General features: G+C 38.1%; 1 pseudogene; it reads right to left on the bottom strand.

Annotated features, from left to right (window-relative positions):
- Positions 1–17,838, bottom strand: part of LOC103261658 — a 45,550-nt pseudogene extending 27,712 nt beyond the window's left edge.
- Between the last annotated feature and the right edge of the window lie 1,825 nt (positions 17,839–19,663).

The raw sequence follows: 19,663 nt of genomic DNA, 5'->3' as shown, positions 1-19,663 counted from the left end.
TAGGAAACAAACTTGATAACCTAAATGAAATGGAGGACTTTCTGACATCACACAACCTCCCAGATTGAAACAAGAAGACATTGAGACACTAAATAGACCAATAACAACCCAGGAAATTGGCTCTGTCATTAAAAAACTACCTGCAAAAAAAAAAACAACCCTGGACTGGATGACTTTCCAGCAGAATTCTATGAAAGGTACAAGAAAGAGCTGGTACCAATCTTATTGAAAATATTCTAGACAATTGAGAAAGACGGAATCTCCTCAAATCATTTTATGAAGGTAGCATCACAGTGATACTCAAACAGGATAAAGATCCTACAAAAAAAGAGAACAACAGGCCAATATCCCTTATGAGCATAGATACAAAATCCTCAACAAGGTTCTAGCAAATTGAATCCAAAAACACTTCTCAAAAATCATCCACCATGACCCAGTAGGCTTCATCCCCAGGAAGCAGGGCTGGTTCAACACCTGCAAGACCATAAATGTAATTAAATACATCAACAGATGTGAAAACAAGAATGACATGATTATATCATTAGATGCAGAAAAAGCTTTTGTAAAATCCAGCATACCTTCTTGATAAAAACCCTCAAAACCTAGGTTCAGAAGGAACATACCTCAAAATAGTAAGGGTCATCTATGATAAATCCACAATTAACATATTGCTAAATGGACAGAAACTTGAAATATTTCCCCTGAAAACTGGAACACGACAAGGCTGCCCACTCTCACCCCTCTTATTCAACATTGTGTTGGAAATCTTAGATAAGGCAATTAGAGAAGAGAAGGAAATCAGGGGTATCCAAATAGGAAAAATAGAAGTCAAGTTATTCCTCTTTGCTGATGATATGATCCCATACCTCAAAAATCCAAAAGAATCTGTCAAAAATCTGCTTTCACTGAAAAAGGACTTTGGCAAAGTCTCAGGGTACAAAATAAATGTGCAAAAGACAGTTGTATTCTTGTATACCAACAACAAGCAGGCAGAGAACCAAATAAAAAGCACAATCCCATTCACAATACACCCCCCCCCAAAATGAAATACCTTGGCATCTTCCTAACCAGAGAAGTGAAAGACCTTTACAATGAGAACCTCAAAACACTACTCAAAGAAATCCAAGAAGACACAAAAAATGGAAAAATATTCCAAGTTCATGGATAGGAAGAATCAACATTGTTAAGATGTCCATCCTACCAAAGGCACTCTACAGATTCAATGCAATACCTATTAAATTACCAACATCATTCTTCTCAAACCTGGAAATGGTAATACAAAAATTCATATGGAAACATTAGCAACCACAAATAGCCAAAACAATCCTTAGCAAAAGAAACAAAGCAGGAGGTATCACACTTTCAGACTTCAAACTTTACTATAAAACTACAATAATCAAAATAGCCTGGTATTAGTACAAGAACAGGCATATAGACCAATGGAACAGGATAGAGATTCCAGAATCAAAGCCTCAAGTTCTCAACCAATTCATCTTTGACAAAGCCTTCAACAACAACCACTACGGAGAGGAAAACTTATTCAGTAAATGATACTGGGAAAACTGGCTGATCACATGCAGAAGATTGAAACAGGACCCCTACCTATCACCATACACAAAAATTAACTCTAAATGGATCAAAGACCTAAACATAAAACCTCAAACTGTAAGAATCTTAGAAAATGCAGGAGACACCCTTATGGAAATTGGAACTGGCATCGAATTTCCGATCAAAGCCCTAAGTGCCCATACCATAAGAAATAAGATAGACAAGTGGGACCTCATCAAACTGACGAGCTTTTGCAAAGCAAAGGAAACCATCAAGAGAGCAGGAAGACAGCCCACAGAATGAGAAAAAATATTTGCCAACCATGTCTCTGATGAAGGCCTAACAACTAAGATCTATAAGGAACTCAAATGCGCCAAAAGTTAAAAAGCCTCATTAAAAAGTGAGCAAAAGATATGAATAGACACTTCTCAAAAGAAGATATATAGCCAGCCAACAGACACATGAAAAAGTGCTCAGCCTCACTCATCATCAGAAAAGTGCAAATCAAAACCTCATTGAGATACCACCTAACCCCAATAAGAATGGCCATCATTAATAAAACAAACAGCAATAGATGCTGGTGAGGATGCAGAGAAAAAGGAATGCTTCTACACTGCTGGTGGAAATGCAAACTAGTGCAATCTCTTTAGAAGACAGTGTGACGATTTCTGAAAGAACTAGAAATTGACCTTCCGTATGACCCAGCAATCCCCCTTTTGGAAATATACCCAGAGGAATTCAAATCATTCTGAAAAAAAGACACCTACACACACATTTGTTGCAGTTCTACTCACAATAGCAAAAACATGGAACCAACCATGCTGCCCATTGAAGTTGGACTGGATAAACAAAGCATGGTACATATACACAATAGAAAATTATGCAGCCATCAAGAAGGACAAACATATGGACTTTGCAGCAACTTGGGTGAATTTAGAGTCTATCATACTCAGTGATCTTTTACAAAAACAAAAAACAGAGTACCATATGTTCTCACTCATAAGTGGACCTTGAACAATTATCATAATACTATAAGAAAAGGATTGACAATAATGGGAAACTGCTGGGGAGGGTAGGATTGGCAGTTGAGGGAAACTGCCAGGGGATGGAGGGACACACCTCATCAACAAGGGTACCTGCATAACGAACATTTGTATACCTAACCCTGAATTGTACCCCACATCTTTAAAATTTTAAAAATTAATAAAAAAGAAAGTAAAAGTAGGTTGCAAGTTGTTGTGGACATTTGGGAAAGATCAGTATTTTTCAGTCATTTTTAAGTTTTATGTTCTCCATTTTTTCCTAATAATTTTTTTTTTTTTTGAATTGGAATCTCACTCTGTCGCCCAGACTGGAGTGCAGTGGCCGCTCCCGGCCACCGCAGCCTCGACCTGCTGGGCTCCGGCGATCCTTCCGCCTCAGCCTTCCAAGTAGTCGGAATTACAGGCATGCGCTACCACGCCCGGCTGATTTTTTGATTTATTGTAGAGATGAGGTCTCGCTGCCCAGGCGAGTCTCGAACCCGCGGGCTCAGGCAATCCACTCACCTCAGCCTCCCAAAGGCGTGGGATTACAGGCTGAGCCACCGAGCCCGGCTTATAATTTTTTATTCTTGTAGTATTCCATAAAATTTATTGCTAGTAATCACCTTCTGAATCAACAAAAGAAAAAGCTAGGACCACTGACCCTTGTTATATTCTGAAAGATAACTGCCACAGGAAAATCTACCTGTGTTACTTCACTGAGCATCATTAGGAAAAACTCTCTGTGTTTTTCTGAAACCAAGTGTGCTTGACCAGAAAAACAAACAGGCTCCTTGACCCATCTGGGAAGAAAGGTATTTCTTTATAGGGACTAGAAACAAATTATTGACCCCAACTTCAATTAGGCAAATGGTAAAAGAGACCACCATTGTCTTTCCTCTCATCACCTCTACCTCTAGATCCCACCTCTCCAACGTAGAGATTATTTTCCTGTATCATATATCTATGCAGCCAACCCAATACTTGGTGGTTTAAATAACCCACATTTTATCTGCTCTGACTCTGTGGATCAAGAATTTTGGCTGAGCTAAGTTGGGTGGTACACTTTCTGGTCTCACCTGGGGTCACTCATGTTTTCATAGTTATCTGTCAGTTCAAACGGGGCTTGTTAGTCTAAACCTCACTCACAAGTCTGGTGGATGGTGCTGGCTATCAGCTGGGCCATGTGTCACCAACAGACAAGAAGGTTTCATCTTACTGTGTCTGTGTTCCAAAAGTAGCAAGAGATAGGAAAGCCCTAATGAGCAAACATTTGTTAAGCCTTTACTTGTGTCACATTTGCTGATATCCTATTACTAAAACAAGTCACGTAGCTGAGTCCACAGTCAATGTGGGAAAGGACTAATAGAGGGTGTGGATGCAAGGAGGTATGATTCATTAATGCCATGACTATAATAACCTACCACATTTATGGAGATATCCAATCACGCACCTAAGTCCTTGTGCATTTGTGTCATCTTTTTGCAACAATTTTTCAGTATCACAATGTGCTTCCAACAGAGGATGCAACAGCTTGTAAAATCAGGAAGATGGGTTAGCAATTCTTAAAGGCTTTCTACTTTGGAAATTTGAGTTCAGAGCACCATTCACATAAGTGTAGTTGATATTTACCTAGCAAGCACAGGTGCAGAGCTACTGGTTGATTATAGCATGCCTTCATTTTGATTGGTGAGTACTTATGCTGTAGAGTTGGTAAATATTTAGAATATCAGTCCTGCTTCTGTATGTTGATTACTTGCAACACACTAATCCAAGTCTGCTAAGTGTCATCAGCATAATTCATTGACTCATGAACTCCTTAACATTCACCCAAACCCTTCAGGCTACACATAAAGAAACAGATCCTGCCGGGTATGGTTGCTCATACCTGTAATCCCAACAATTTGGGAAGCCAAGATAGGAGGATTGCTTGAGCCCAGGAGTTCGAGATCAGTCTAGGCATCATAGTGAGACCTCATTTTTATCTAAAAAATAAAAAAATTAGCTGCACATGGTGGCACTTGTCTATAGTGCCAGTTACTTGGAAAGCTGAGGCAGAAGGATCTCCTGAACACAAGAGGTCAAGGCTATGGACAGCACTCTAACCTTGGTGTCAGAGCGAGACCCCGGCTCAAAACAAAACAAACAAACAAAAAAAAGGCCCAGAAAGATCAAGTGACTTGCTTTAATTAGATCATAAGACAAAGAAAACTAAGCTTGGAATCCAGGTCTTTCAATTGTTAGAACAATAGACCTTTCAATTGTTAAAACAATATGTTCTTAATATAACACCCCTACTGATTTTTCATGTGATTTGGTCCTGCCTTTATGAAGTTAAGTCTCTTAAACTGCCTTACTTTATGTATTTAAGATCTGTACTACAAAGATTTTAAATGTAAACTTTCCAAATTGATAAATAATACAGAAAATATTTGGGATTTCCTCCCTCTTACCCTTCACAGAGTTTGGTAGGGATCCATTTCATCACTGTAATCCTACTTCATGGTTTAGGAATGGGTAGGAATGAGGAAGGAATATTATTGTAAAGATAGATGCAAAATCCTGTTTCTAAATTCTCTCTCATGCGTTACTTCAGCAAGAGTATTCCTGAGCTCTAACTCCACCAAGTGGCCCTAATACCAAGGAATTTCAGCACTTCCATCATTACCTTAACATAGCAGTCATCTTCAGAAATGTTTTCATTCTGATTAAGTTACCCATTAATATGTGCCCCAGAACCACTTCAGTTTCAGCACTTTAGGACCCAGGCTATTTCCCCCCAAAGCAATCATTTAAAGCAGGCTTGAATTATCCTCTGAAAGAAGAACCAAATTTTGCTCTGTAATAGGTTGAAGGGAAGGACACTGAAAAATATAACTATCTTCTGCATCTTACAAAATATCCAAGTGAGTCTTTCAGAACAAACCAAAGAACACAAGAACAGGAAAGCATTATCATAATACTATAAGAAAAGGCAGTAGTGGGAATCTGCCTGTGGGGGGCACACCTCAACAACAAGGGTACCTGAATAATAATGAACATTTGTTTACCTAACCTTGAATTGTACTCCACATATTTAAGATAAAAAAAAATTTTTTTAAAGAACAGGAAAGCCTGTTCTTGTGTCAAATCTTAGGGCCATTTACGATTTCATGTGTTCTAGCCTACCCATGAATTTTACAGTTACATAGGCATGAGAACTCTATAGAACTACAAATAACTAATAAGCTTATAAAGAAGACATTGAAAAATCCAAATTCATCTTTACCAAGTGAAGGATGTGCTAACAGAAGGAAATATAAACAGAGCATGGAGAGAGATACATAAGAAAGGTACTAACACACCAATTCAAACTCTTGTCAGACATCTCTTTAGAGCTCCTGTCAGCAGGAAGCCAATTACTTGAGAAAGAATGAAGTTTGTTTCATGAGCACAGTATTACAAATGCAGCCCCTTCATCCCAACATCAAGGAAGAATTTTGCATTTCCAAAAGAAGCCAGCAGTGTTTTGCAGCTGATGAGGTGGTAGTTTGCCTTGGAGGTTAAAACTATGGTAGGGATATGGGAGGAATAAATGAGATCCTTAACTCCCTAAATTTAGCTCCTGTGATTAATCTATGACACTTAACTTGAATGAACCTGCAATGGAAGACTAGCCCTCATAGCATGGTAGCTAATGCCATGGCACAATTCCATGAAGTCCTCATGGACTTCTTGGTCTCTTGTATGACAAACCTTTAATGTTTTTGGCATTAGGAGCTTATGATCTTCATCAGAAAGAAAATGAGGGAAGTACAGAGCATCACTCTCCATTGCATTATATACTGGCATAATTATTATTATTGGATAATGTAATATTTTCTATGCAGAAACAACCTTTTGTTAGTTTGCACATAAAAAAATATTTTCATTAAAAGACCACCTTTGCTCCTATTCTGAACACAAAAACATCTAGTTTGTCTGATTTTCTCTCTCCCTTTCCTTCATATTCAAGGAAACAGATAGCAGGCTTCTTAATTACTTCACACAGTATGCTTGGTTAAATACTGGTATGAAGTGCTTCACTGTGCCAAATTTATATCCAGAGAAGAGTAACATTTTACATGAATTAGAAAAGGAAATGATTCAGGCCATTTGACGGGTCTTTTAAGTGATAGAAATATCACTTTACACCTGAACATAGTATTCAATGTTCCTAATATTATCATTATTGCCCCAGAATACCACTCTAAGTTGGTCATTTGACCAACCAGACTAATACACTGAACTACAAAACAAACAATTAAAAAGCCCTACTGTGGAATTTCTGAGTCACAGATACAAAATTCCTTGAAACTTTAACAGAGAAAAAATGAAAAAGAATCTACTTCATTTTGGGGGGCTAGCTACTTGACTTCTACAGTTACCTTTTTAACACAATACTTGTTCACCTTCTGAAGTCTAAATAAGTCCTAATTCCCCCTATAATTTCTTCTTTGACCCATGGTTTCTTTAGAAGTATGTTGCTTAATTTCCAAACATTTAGGGATTTTCTAGTCATCTTTCATAACTAATCTTCAGCTTAATTCCACTGTCGTCAGGGAACACACACTGTATGAATATAATGTTTGGAATTTGTCCTGACTTGTTTTAGGTCCCAGTACTGTTGTCAGATGCAATGTTCTATGTATGTCAGTTAGGTCAAGTATGTTAGACATGTTGTTCAATTCCTCTATATCCTTAATTTTTTTTTTTCTGCTTATGCTATCAGTCACTGAAAGAGTTATATTAGAATTACCTAATGTGGAATTGTCTTTTTCTCTCTTTTGGTCTATCAGTTTTTACTTTATACATTTTGAGACTTGTATCATATACATTCAATATTGTCAGTGTTACTTCCTATCAGATTAACCATTATTGCGAAATATCCCTCTAGTAATTATTCTTGCATTAATATCTAATTCGTCTGTTATTAGTTTAGCAAGACACATTTCTCTTCATTAATGTTAACAAGGAATACCTTTGTCATCCTTTTGCCATTAATCTTTCTATATTTTCATTTTTTAAGTTATTTACTATAAGCAGCATAAAGATTTTTCAGAATCCAGTTATACAATATTTGTCTTTTTTCTCGATTTCTCTTCACCTTTACTTGTTTGAATTATCAGTCTTTTTGTTAGAGTACTTGGTCTTTTCATTTAACAGACTCTCTGGTATATGTGTCTACATCTATCCCCTTGCCATATCTTTTCTCTCTTCCCCACATGCTCCATGTTCCTTTTGCTCTCATTGCTGCATTACTCTGTTTAATTAAATATTTTGTATTATTCCATTTCTCTTCTTTATTGTCTTGTTTGTTATACTCTTAAAATTCTTTTAAGGTTTACCCTAGAAGAGAACATGTACTCTTGATTTTTACCATGATGTAATGCAAGGATCTTAGGATATTTAATTCCATTTATCTGTTCTCCAGACTTTTCTATTTTGTCTATCCCATAGCTAGTCAAATCTCACAAAGCACCATCATCATCATTATATACTGTCACTATTTATCTAGATTTACCCATTTGTTTTTCCTTTGCTTTGCTTTTCATTGTCTCCATGCTTCTGTCTGAAGTCAACTGCCTGAAGAACTCACTCTAGGATTTACTTTGGTGCAAGTCAGCTGGGTAATACATTATCTCAGGTTTTGTCTGTCTAAAATTATTTAGTTTTCTTTATCTTTGTGTTTATTTCTTTTGTTGTTGTTGATACAGACATGGTCTTACTATGTTGCACAGTCTGATCTAGAACTCCTGGGCTCAAGCAATCCTCCCACCTGGGTCTCCAAAAATGTGAGATTATAGGCATGAGTCATTGTACCCAGTCTGCTAGAATTCTAGGTTAACAGTTTATTTTCTTCAAAAATTTGAATAAATAATTTGAGCCATTTTTTTCAAAATTTTGAATAAATGATTTCATTGTTTTCTTGGAGAAGTCATATTACAGTTTTATTTTGGCTTCTGTTTGATTTTAAGATTCTCTTTTTCTTTTATTTATAGCAGTATTGCTATAATATATCTGACATAGTGTTTTATAATTGCTTACTAGAGATTTGTAGTGCCTCTTGCTTTATGATATCTTTCATTGTTTTTGAAGAATTCTTAGCCATTTTCACTTCAAACTTGACTTCTCTAGCAGAAATTTTATTGAGGGGTTCTAAGTGCACATATGTTTGGCCTATTTACCACACCCATATTTCTCTTATGCTTATCTTCTGGATCACTAAATCTCTCTTCAGCAGTTTTTAAAACTCTGCTACTACACATATATTGAGTCTTTTTTTCTTTCTTTCTTTATTTCAGTAGCTTTAGGGATACAAAAGTTTTTTGGTTACATGATTGCCTTGTATTGAATATTAATGCCAGTTGCTATTTTTCACTTCTAGAATTTTGATTTGATTCTTTTAAAAAGTTATTATTCTCTTAAATTCCCCATCTTACCCTTTATTTTCATCATGTTAAATTTCTATCAGATGAGTTTAATATCTGGATCTCCTTCAAGTCTGTTTCCTCCCCCGACTCTGATTTTCAGCAGCATAGGCTTTTCTACTGGCATTGCCTGGTAACTTTTTATTAAGTGCCAGATATCACATATGAAAATTTAAAGAAGTAACATGGAATTCTGGATAATGTCAACTTCTGCAAGACATTCACTTTTGCTTCTGATGGGGTGAAAGAAAGAGCATCTTAAACTAATTCATAAATAAACTGATTTAAATCTGAGCTCAACTTTGTGAGGCTGGTCTATTTCTAGTCCACTCTTACTGGTAGGTATAGCTTATCCAAAGTCCTAATTAAAACCTTGGGAGGTTTGCCAAGGTAACCCTTCTTTAGCTGGCTCTGAATTTCAATTTTTGTCCCCTAGCCAATGAGACCACCAGAAACTCTTTTGGCTTCTTGACCATCAGTTTCTCAGCCTCTCTGCTGCCACTTTGGAACTGGCAAATGCATTAAAGCATTTGAAAAGCACCTCTGAAAATAAAGTTTTCTCTGTCCTACTTCTCTTTTCTCCAAGATCTTGGCTCCTCAAGTTCAAGTTGCTTTGGTAGCTCTTTAATTGCTTCAAATAGACTTTTTGTAAAATGCCTTTTGTCTAGATTTTTTGGTTCACCATCGCCAGGAATAGATATCCCCACAAAATACTTTTAACATTTTCAACATCCTATCTTAGCAACAGCAGAAATTCGACAACTTCCATAAAGTACTAGATGTCTTAGGTTTACTAAGAGGGGATTCATAGCTTCCAGGTTAAGGTGGCTTCTGTTTTCACCTAGAGCAATTCTCAGCAGCACAGGAAAGCTGTGAACTATTAGCAACCACTACTCCTAGCAGCTGGCAGATTGATACATTAGGTGAAAAGAAGGTCTAGAAGGGCATCAATAGCATTGAGTACAATAGTTAAACTGATAATATGCATAATACAGTTACTATGGCCTAAATGTGTCCCCAAAAATGTATATGTTGAAATTTAATCCTAATGTAACAGTATTAAAAGGTGGCACCTTCAGGAGGTGATTAAATCATGAGGGCAGAAACTTATGCATGAATACTGCTCTTATAAAAAGAAGTTTGCGGGAGCTGTTCCTCACTTTTTACCCTTATACCATATGAGGACACAGCATTAAAGGCACCGATTGAGCTCTGACCAGACACTGAACCTGCCGGTGCTTTGATCTTGGTTCTCCCAGTCTCCAGAAATATAAGAAATAAATTTCTATTTTTTTTTTTTTTTGAGTTGGAGTCTCACCCTGTCACCCAGACTGGAGTGTAGTGGCCGCTCCCGGCCACCGCAGCCTCGACCTGCTGGGCTCCGGCAATCCTTCCTCCTCAGCCTTCCAAGTAGCCGGAATTACAGGCATGCGCTACCACGCCCGGCTGATTTTTTGATTTATTGTAGAGATGAAGTCTCGCTGCCCAGGCGGGTCTCGAACCCACGGGCTCAGGCAATCCACTCACCTGAGCCTCCCAAAGGTGCGGGATTACAGGCTGAGCCACCGAGCCTGGCTAATTTCTATTTTTTATAAATTACCCAGTCTCTGGTATCTGGTTACAGTAGCACAAACAGGCTAAGATAGCAGCTTTTTAATTTTTCTGTGTGTGGTTTTTTTGTTTTTTTGTTTTTGCCCCATTGTTTTTTCTTTTTTTCTCATTATTTTATTTTTTAAAATGTAGGGTACAAGTCAGGATTAGGCACATAAGTAGTCTATGTACTGGTGAAGTTTGGGCCTCCCACTGGTCCTCATTTCCTCTGGTTTAGAATCAGGTACCCTTAGTGATGTTATGTGCCCTCCCTTGGCAGTGTCCCACTACTGCCAATACCACTCTTGTAGTATTATATTAGTGTTCAAGACCCACTTATGAGTGAGACTGCCCCTTTGTTAACTTTCTTTTCCAGTCTCTTAACAGGTAGAGTGGGGTGGATCTGAGAATTGGATTAGGGAGAACAACTCAGCCCAAAACACACACATGCAAGGTCTCTTCAACACCATTCTCAGACTATCCACCTCACTTCCTTACCTCAGTGGTACACCCCATTCAACTTCTTAATTAAAGTTACTTTATACCAACTATGAGATCTCTTTCAAGATAACTCTAAACTTGATACTTACCATAGTGTCCAGTTAGTCCATGGGAAATTTTGCACCTCTGTCTCTTCAAAATCTATAGAGCACTTCTACTGTGGCCTTTTCCCATGAATCTACCTTCAAGGGCATCTCCACAGAGTCTTGCTTTTAGGATTTTCCAAACTACAGCCATGGCCCAATCTCTGACTCCAGGCTTCAGGAGATACATTTGGCCTCTCCTTAGATTCTCTGTGCACTCGTCTCTGCTCCCATGTTAGCACAAGGACAGATGGATTTCTACAGCTCAGCTAAAAGCCAACCAGAGTGAGATGTCAGGCTAACCTTCTGATAAACACTACACTTTCTCTCAAGTTTGTCTCACACAGTAGGGGGAAACACTCTCTTGCCCTTAACCCATAAGGGGGAGAAGTGACACAAAATTCTTATTTACTTGACTGAAAAGTACAAAAACTCTAACTACAATGATTTAAAAGAGGTTTGGTAAGTGAAGGACTGGGAGGCATATTCTAACTCCTTTTTAATTCGTCATGATTTTAAAAGTATTTCTGTCTTAAGCATAATGGTAATATATTGCTATATATATCCTTTATGTTTCCACTAGAACTCAGGAATTTTGTACTTCTATCTAACCCAAATTGCCATAGATGCCATAAATTATTAATTACTTTATTTTAAAACATTATTTTTTAAAAGCTAAATGCTTAACTTGATAGAATTTTTTTTTCCTCTTGAGAGGAAGACTTTTCAAGTTTAGAAAGAACACAAAGAATATAGGCTATTACTACACAGTTGGCATCCCCTTCCTACTGAGTGACATAGAATCAGCATTAAGGTATGACTTTTAAAATAATTTCATGTTAGCAGACCACACTGGACAAAACTTTCTTCCCTCTGTGCTTTCATGGGCTATGAAATCAGAAAACTCCAAGCACAGTCACTACAAACAAAACTTCAGGACTATGCATGTACAGTGTATTTTCATGGAAGAGTCCTAGTTTCTCCTCTTCATTAATTGATTTCTAAGCACTGACTGAGTGACTCTGGGCTCAGTACTGAGCTACAAAGCCAAATAAAAGATCATCACTTATTTCGAGAAGCTTACAGCCTGATGAAGGCAATATAAAAAAATCAAATCATTAATATATGGCTGGACAATGATGAAAATAGGCACAGGCTGCTACAGAAGCCCAAAAGAGAGCAACCACTCTGTCTTGGGTGGTCAAGAGGGACTTCCTCAGGCAAATGCTGTTTGTGTGTTCTTAAACACCAAGTAAAAAAAGTCAAGTGATTCTCAGATTTCTATCCTGGATAATTAAGTAGCTATTGGTGGCACCAATGAAGATCAAAAATGTCTGAGCACGATTTAGAAGGAAAGAGCATTAATTTAATCTTGGAACAAGTCTGCTTGTGCTATTGGCCCAAAGAAGCAAAGATGGTTGGTAAGCATTTGGACATACAAGATTAAAATTCAGAGGAGATTTAGGCTAGGAATGCAGGTCTGAAAGTCATCAGCATTTAGTAAGTATTGAAATATTGAGGGTGAATACAATCATGAAGGGAGAACATACAATAGTTTTACATTATTTGGCTCATGACTCCTTTTGAGAATCTAATGAAAAGGATTCACTCTTGTTTCAGAAAAATGTACATAGAGAGAATTTTTGCATAGACTTGCAGTGAGTACATAGATTCCTTGAAGCTCACTCATGTGTCCCAGACTAAGAAAACACAATGTGTAATAAGAAAGGAAGTGAATTAATGATTGAAACTTCCTGAGCCACAATCGAAAGTATTGATGTTCAAGACAGCATACAAGATGAAGCTATTTAAACAAAGGAGATGTTAAAAAGTTGATTTTTCTAAACTATATACTTTGCTTTTTTATAACTATTTAACTATGTGCTACCTGTCTTTGGAACCAGTACAGTCTATAAAACACATTGCCACAAAAATCCAAAACCAGAGGCGATTTTGAAATATACATGTGAAATGAAGTTGGATCTATTCATATCACAGCTCCAGAGAATATATCAAGCTAGAAGTAATGAGTTCCGGTTTGTAAGGAGTTTTACAGCTCAAAAGAAATTGCCTTTTCCAAAGCTTTCTTTTCTCTGCTTATGCTTCTACTATAAAACTCATTTCATTCCTTCTTGTTCGTAAGTCAACATTTCCCCTTCAAAACTTTAGGATCCTTGTAGACAAAGACAAATTTTTGTTTATCTTTGCCCATAAGCTATTCCCCTATTCCTCAGCTCCCACACAGCTAGCACAGGGTCCTGCATACACATTTGATACATATTTGTAGAACTAACCTTACTTGTCTACCCAATCACAGAGTCTTTGTACACCAGCAAAATAGAAACCAAAAGTGTGGAGGATAAAGGAAGCTAGAGGCTCTGGACGCCTCTTTCCAGGTGAGGTCTGATGCCCCTCACTTCTGCAGCAGTTAATCACAAGCAGCAGCACAGTAAATAACATTAATCAGCCCCAGGTCTCCACATCACACTTCCCATGTTGTATTGTACTTCATGCTATGGCATTAAAGAAAACTGGGGGGGTGGGAGGGGAAGAAAGATGGAAGTTCCCAGAGCCAAAAGAATAGAGAGAATTCTATTCATGTCATTTAAAACATTAACTCCTAGACGGAAAGAGACTATCATTTATGCAATTCAAAGGACGAAACAGGTGTTAATACAAGAGTAGATCATCTCGGGGGGGTCAAAACCAAATCCTTTGCTCTACATAAATCTACACAAATCCAGAACACACATACATAAATTAAATGACAATCGGCCCTGTTTGCTGTGTAACTAAGACTGGTGCTAACTGACATCTCGAAGCATTTCATATAAGCCTGAAGGGAAGCCATTTTCTGATCTTTGCAGATTTACAATCCCAACTAGTATGAAACGGAGCAGAATGTCGTTGATGTTTTCAGAAGAATATTTGCTCTAGCCCCTTGTTGATGCCTTCATGACCTAACTCCAATAAATCTTCACTTGCTGTTTACAAACAGAGCACTTTTGCTCCATTCCTATATACAAAAGGTCTTTGTTTGTTGCAATATCAGACAAGCTGCTTTTTGGATTTTGTATTGTTTTGTTTTGGTGTGGGTTTATCGGATTGCTCATCTTGAGCCATCTAAAGGGCACTTAAAGCCCCAATGTCTCACGATTCAAAAACATGAAATAAAATAAAAGGCAAATGGACACCAATTTAATGTGATAATCTCTGGCTAGAACCGTGGGTTCCATCTATTCGTCTTTCCGATGGGATGGAGGGTTTGTTCCTTTTCAGGATTATTGCATGGAGGCTGAGGCAACTCTGGGAATATAAAGTGTTCTTTTGGCCTCCAATCCCCCTCATCCCACAAAAAAATTTATAAGCCAAGAAATCAGTTTGTCCTAGACAAGGAAGGCAGCATAATAAACACAAGGCAAAAGAGAATTGCTCTTTGTTAGGCCGGATATCTTGTATTTTATGGTGAGATAAGTGCTTGATTCAGAAAATTTTGGAAGAAAATCAGGCACAGGAGAGGAGGGAAAGTGGCAAGATTAGAATTGTGAGTGAGAGAGGAGGAAAAATAACCAACAGTTCTTGAGTTGTGACTATTCCCCTCTGAGAATGGCAATTCCACAGTTGGGTTTATTTTTATAAAACCAGATCTTAACCTGGAATGTTCTCTTACTCCCCTCACTGTACTCTGCCACATGACAAATTCATGCCCATCATTCAAGCCTTAGCCCATGTATCACTTCTTCTGTAAAGCTTCCATAATGCCATGAAAAGAACTTTTTTCCTTCTCTGTATTTCTATCACATTTAATTGGGCCCTTTTTTTAGAGAATGCCTCCTCCACCACTCAGAGCAACTTGAGGGCCCTGAATTATATTAATCATTTTCTCTTCAGAGTTTGTCCTTATGAGTGACACAAAATTTTGCTTACTAAATGTCTGCTGAATGAGTTTAAATGACTAATGAGAAAATAAAAAACTTAAGCCCCCAGATACCTAAGTTATACGGACATCGAGTGGAGCTCAACTTGCTCTGTGTCATGAAGACCCAGTCTGAAATCAGGCAAGCACAGCAGAACACCGCAGTTGGGAAATCAGTCTTGGATATTTCAACCCAACTCCAAGCCCCTCCAAATGTGTCTATTCCAAAGTACCAGGAATGCAGATAATTCAGGGAAGAATTTACAAGAAAAAGAAACAAAAAACAATTATCTATCCTTTTTGGTTTATTTTCCAAGAGGATTTTTAGCAAGGGACACATTTTTTTCATCAGAAAAGGCATATGAAAATATTTATTCTAAAATATCCCCATGTGCTGCATAATGATATTCTGGGCAGAAATTTCTACACCCACACCAGTGTTACAGATCACATGGGTAAGGAACTGAGGAATCTTCTCCCACTCAGAAACTGCTCAGTCCTGTTTATGAGCAACCATTTAATGACACACTTAAGAGGACCGATTTAAAGTGAACGCTGTAGGGACAGCTGCTCAGAGTACCATGGACACTGCCATTATTGTCTCATGGTGTGATAGGAACCTAAAGCTTATTGGAAAAGGTCTATTTCTTTTCAAATAAATCCCTTTTTCAAAGTACATTTGGGTATGTGCTGAATATATGATGATCTAAATTATGGGAATGTTAAAGACACAACACACATTCATGCACAACAGGCACACACTCACATGCACTTACACATATGCACATTCACACCCACATGCACAAATTCACACATACACTTACAGACACACAACACACACTCTCTGTGTCTCTCTTTCACTCTTTCTCTCTCTTTCTCTCTCTCTCTCTCTCACACACACATACACACACACACACACACACACGCACACACATGCACACACACACGCACTCCCAATTAACAAATTAGGAGGCAGCTCAGTGAAGAGAGGTCATTTTCAGAGTAGCTATTCCTCAATACTCACATGACAACAAGAGGGGCGCCTAATAAATTTCAGCTCAATTCCAACTGGGTTTTATGGTAACTATCTAGTAGCAGCCCACGTCCCATAAATTATAGTCTTGTTTGATATTAGCATATACTACTCCACACATCCAAATTTCTTTAAACATTAAGAATAGCTGCTAGGTCTTTAAAATTACCAAAAAGAATCTTGATATTTTCAAATCTCAGAAAATTATGCTATAATCACAAAATTAGGACTATTTAAAACAGCATTTCATAGACCTTGAAGTTTCTTGGTATTGCTTCTCTAACTCCAGTGAATGAATAAAAAGTTTGATTTTCCCCCAGGCTTTACATTAGCTAGGTTTAAACGTCCACTGCGTGACCATGGCGCATGAATGAAGAACTGAATGAGCATGGCAGAATTCTGCAGTGCATGTGAACTTCATCCACGATGAGTCAGTATGTGGATGTTTGTCATGGCATATGGACCTCTCCTTTAAAGAATCAGAGGGGAAATTAGAAGCACGCCCAAGAAAATGCAGCCACCCCCAGGTGTTTCCAGTGCTCAGGTATGCATTTATCAGCATCTTTTTTCCTCCAGGTGCCTGACTTTGTGATGCTTCCTTCATTTAGAGAAGAGACTGATATCATGCACATGTTTTCCATACAAATTATCTTTGTTTCTTCAATAGTGACAAGGGAGAGAAATGACTCAGCTTTTACCTATGAACAAAGGAGGAAGAGTGAGCAATTGTCCAATGACACTAACCAGAGCAGCAGAAAATAGAATTATTCATAGCCCAACTTTTCCCTTAGTTGAAATGTTTTGACCAGAAAATCAGATAATTATTTCAGATTTACATCTCATTTGTCTTATGTAAGCATCATTTCACTTATACAAAAGATGAGAGAGTTAACGTGAAGGTTTTTGTCTAATCATTTACACTAAATAAAAGAAGTCCCAGAGTGTTACACACAGGTTCTACACAGTTTACATGATATCTTTTAGCCAAACTGAGATTGAAAAGAGGAGGACTCATGGAATTCAGATGAAGAATAAGATCAGATTTGTAAAAGTAACATTACACATTCTGTATCTAGTGGATGTGTCTTTGTATGTATATTTGGATTAAAAGACATATAAATCCATCTATACAGTTATCACGCTTCGGTCATGCTTGTTGTATTTTTAGTAATCGAAGCATCTGCAGAGCTTCAATAAAAATTAAAAGAAGCACAAAGACAGCAAATGGGCCTTTGAAAACTGTGCCAAAGAAGAGCCCTTTTAGCTTGAACTAAGCCCCGGTGTTCAATTTGTCTCTGCCCCAGACAAAACAGTATCCATTTGGAATCCTACATGAAGATGTTTTCCTTTTGTGGAGATAATTTGCTCTAAACAGTCATAGTAATTAACAGCATCAGGTAGCTCCGGCGGCATTTGGTTGCCCATTGCCTATTTATTTGCGAGCAAATGGGAGGGTGTAAGGGTGATGGGAACAGATGGGGAAGAGATGCGAGTGCTTCACTGGCAACTTGTGTGGTGCCTCATGCTGACTTTCTCCCTCTGGCACCGCCATTAGTGCCTCTGGCTTCAGAGCCAGGCCTGAAGAGCCCGTGGGCAAGTACAGATCCACCAGCTGTGCCGGCTGCTCTTCCAGCATCCTCTCCTTGCCCTCTGCTCTCTGGCATAAAGAGGGAATTTCTGTGCTGATACCTTCCATCTCCACACACTTTGATTTCACAGTTGAGGATTTTTTTTTTCAGCTGTAACAACTCAGTAGGGCTGTAGTTAGAGGTTAATTGGGCATAAAGACAAAATGTGAAAAGACACAGCTGTTCTGCTCAGGGAGGATTCCAGAGAGTTATTATAACTGATTGTTACCTTTCAACGTCTCTCTAGTCAGGTGGCAGTATCAGAAACCAAGGTGGGACTGAAATGCTGGGAAAGGAATGCCAAGATCAGGTCCCTGTAAAAGTGGGGGAGGGGCATGAGAGGGCCAAGTACGGAAAAGGAAATTACTACAAAGAGCAATCATAAAAATATTTGGATGGACATAGAGTAGTTGGTGTTTGTTGAGCAATTACTATCTGCCAGGCACTATCACAAACAATCTACAGAACATGATACTGTGTGGTATAAGTATTACCCTCATTTTATATATGAGAAAACATGGGCTTTAAAACCCGGTTTTAAAAGTGGTTGAACACCATTTATTTGGTAAGTACCAAACTGTGATTCAGACCTAAGAAGTTCCTTTCAAAGGCTCTTCTGGGAGTCCAGAGCTTGGACGCTACTCAGGACCAGCTTCTGTGAAGCAGAATTTTGTCCAACAGGCCACTGGATTTCAGTATCTCACTCTACAGGCAAGAGTGGCCATTGCAAGTATGGTTGACAACCCCCTGCAGCAGAATCAACTGACAAACATTAAGTATATAGATTTCCGGGTCTCTTCTTAGAGCTAGTAAGTCAGAATCTCTGTGGCATGGTGCTGAAAATTACATTATTAATTCCCTTGAGAATTTTTAAATTCCATAAAGTTTAAGGAATGTTCAACCAGCTGACCCCTAACGGATCTTCTGAATCCAAAATTGTAGGTTTGTGGTTGCTATGGCACCCAAGCATTACTGAGATCCAAATTTTGCTTATTTAAAAGAACACAAAATAGTTTTATTTAGTACAAAGTTTTTTTTACTCCCAAGGGGTGATTTTGTGACTTTGCTTTATTTCCAAAATTTAAGCTCATCTTCAAAGAGTAAAGATTAATTTCTAAACATTGAGGAAATTAAAATCTCAGGTTTAGGACTATTCAGCCATGGCAGAATTTTTGGAATCAGACCTCTATTAGGACAATTTTAAGGGAGTCAATACTTTTTCAGATGTATGAACACTTTAAAAATAAATAAATAAAGCTTGATTACCTTGATCACACCTCCCAAACAGTAAATTGTATTAGGCTGAACCTTTTGTAATTGCTTTTTACTTTCAAAAACAGCAATTTATATAGTTCAGCCTAATGTGTGTATATGTTTGTGAGTGTGTTTCCGTATGGGCTAAGCATAGTTCCTATGAATACAGCATTTTTTTTTTTTTTTTTTTTTTTTGCGTAAGGGTCTCACTCTGTCACTCAGGCAAGAGTACAGTGGCACAACCACTGCTCACTGCAGCCTGAATCTCCTGGGCTCAAGTGATCCTTCTGCCTTAGCCTCCTTAGTTGTTGGGGCTACAGGTGTGTGCCACCATACCCAGATAGTTTTTTTATTTTTTGTAGAGACAGGGTCTCACTATGTTACCCAGGCTGGTCTCAAACTCCTAGTCTCAAGCAGTCCTCCTGCTTCAGCCTCCCAAAGTGCTGGGATCACAGGTGTGAGTCCCCATGCCTGGCTAGTGTTTAAATACCAACGTGCCATATGGAAGGTCAATTTCTAGTTCTTTCAGAAATCGCCACACTGTCTTCCAAAGAGGTTGTACTAGTTTGCATTCCCACTAGCAGTGTAGTTTTTCTCCACATCCTTGCCATCATCTGTTGTTGTTTGTTTTATTGATGA

The sequence above is a fragment of the Carlito syrichta genome, unplaced genomic scaffold, assembly GCF_000164805.1.
Source record: "Carlito syrichta isolate Samal-C Ts95f unplaced genomic scaffold, Tarsius_syrichta-2.0.1 Scaffold91532, whole genome shotgun sequence".
In the NCBI taxonomy this organism is placed as follows: Eukaryota; Metazoa; Chordata; class Mammalia; order Primates; family Tarsiidae; genus Carlito; species Carlito syrichta.
The sequence above is the reverse complement of the archived record's forward strand: the minus strand, read 5'-3'. Positions and strand labels throughout refer to the sequence as shown.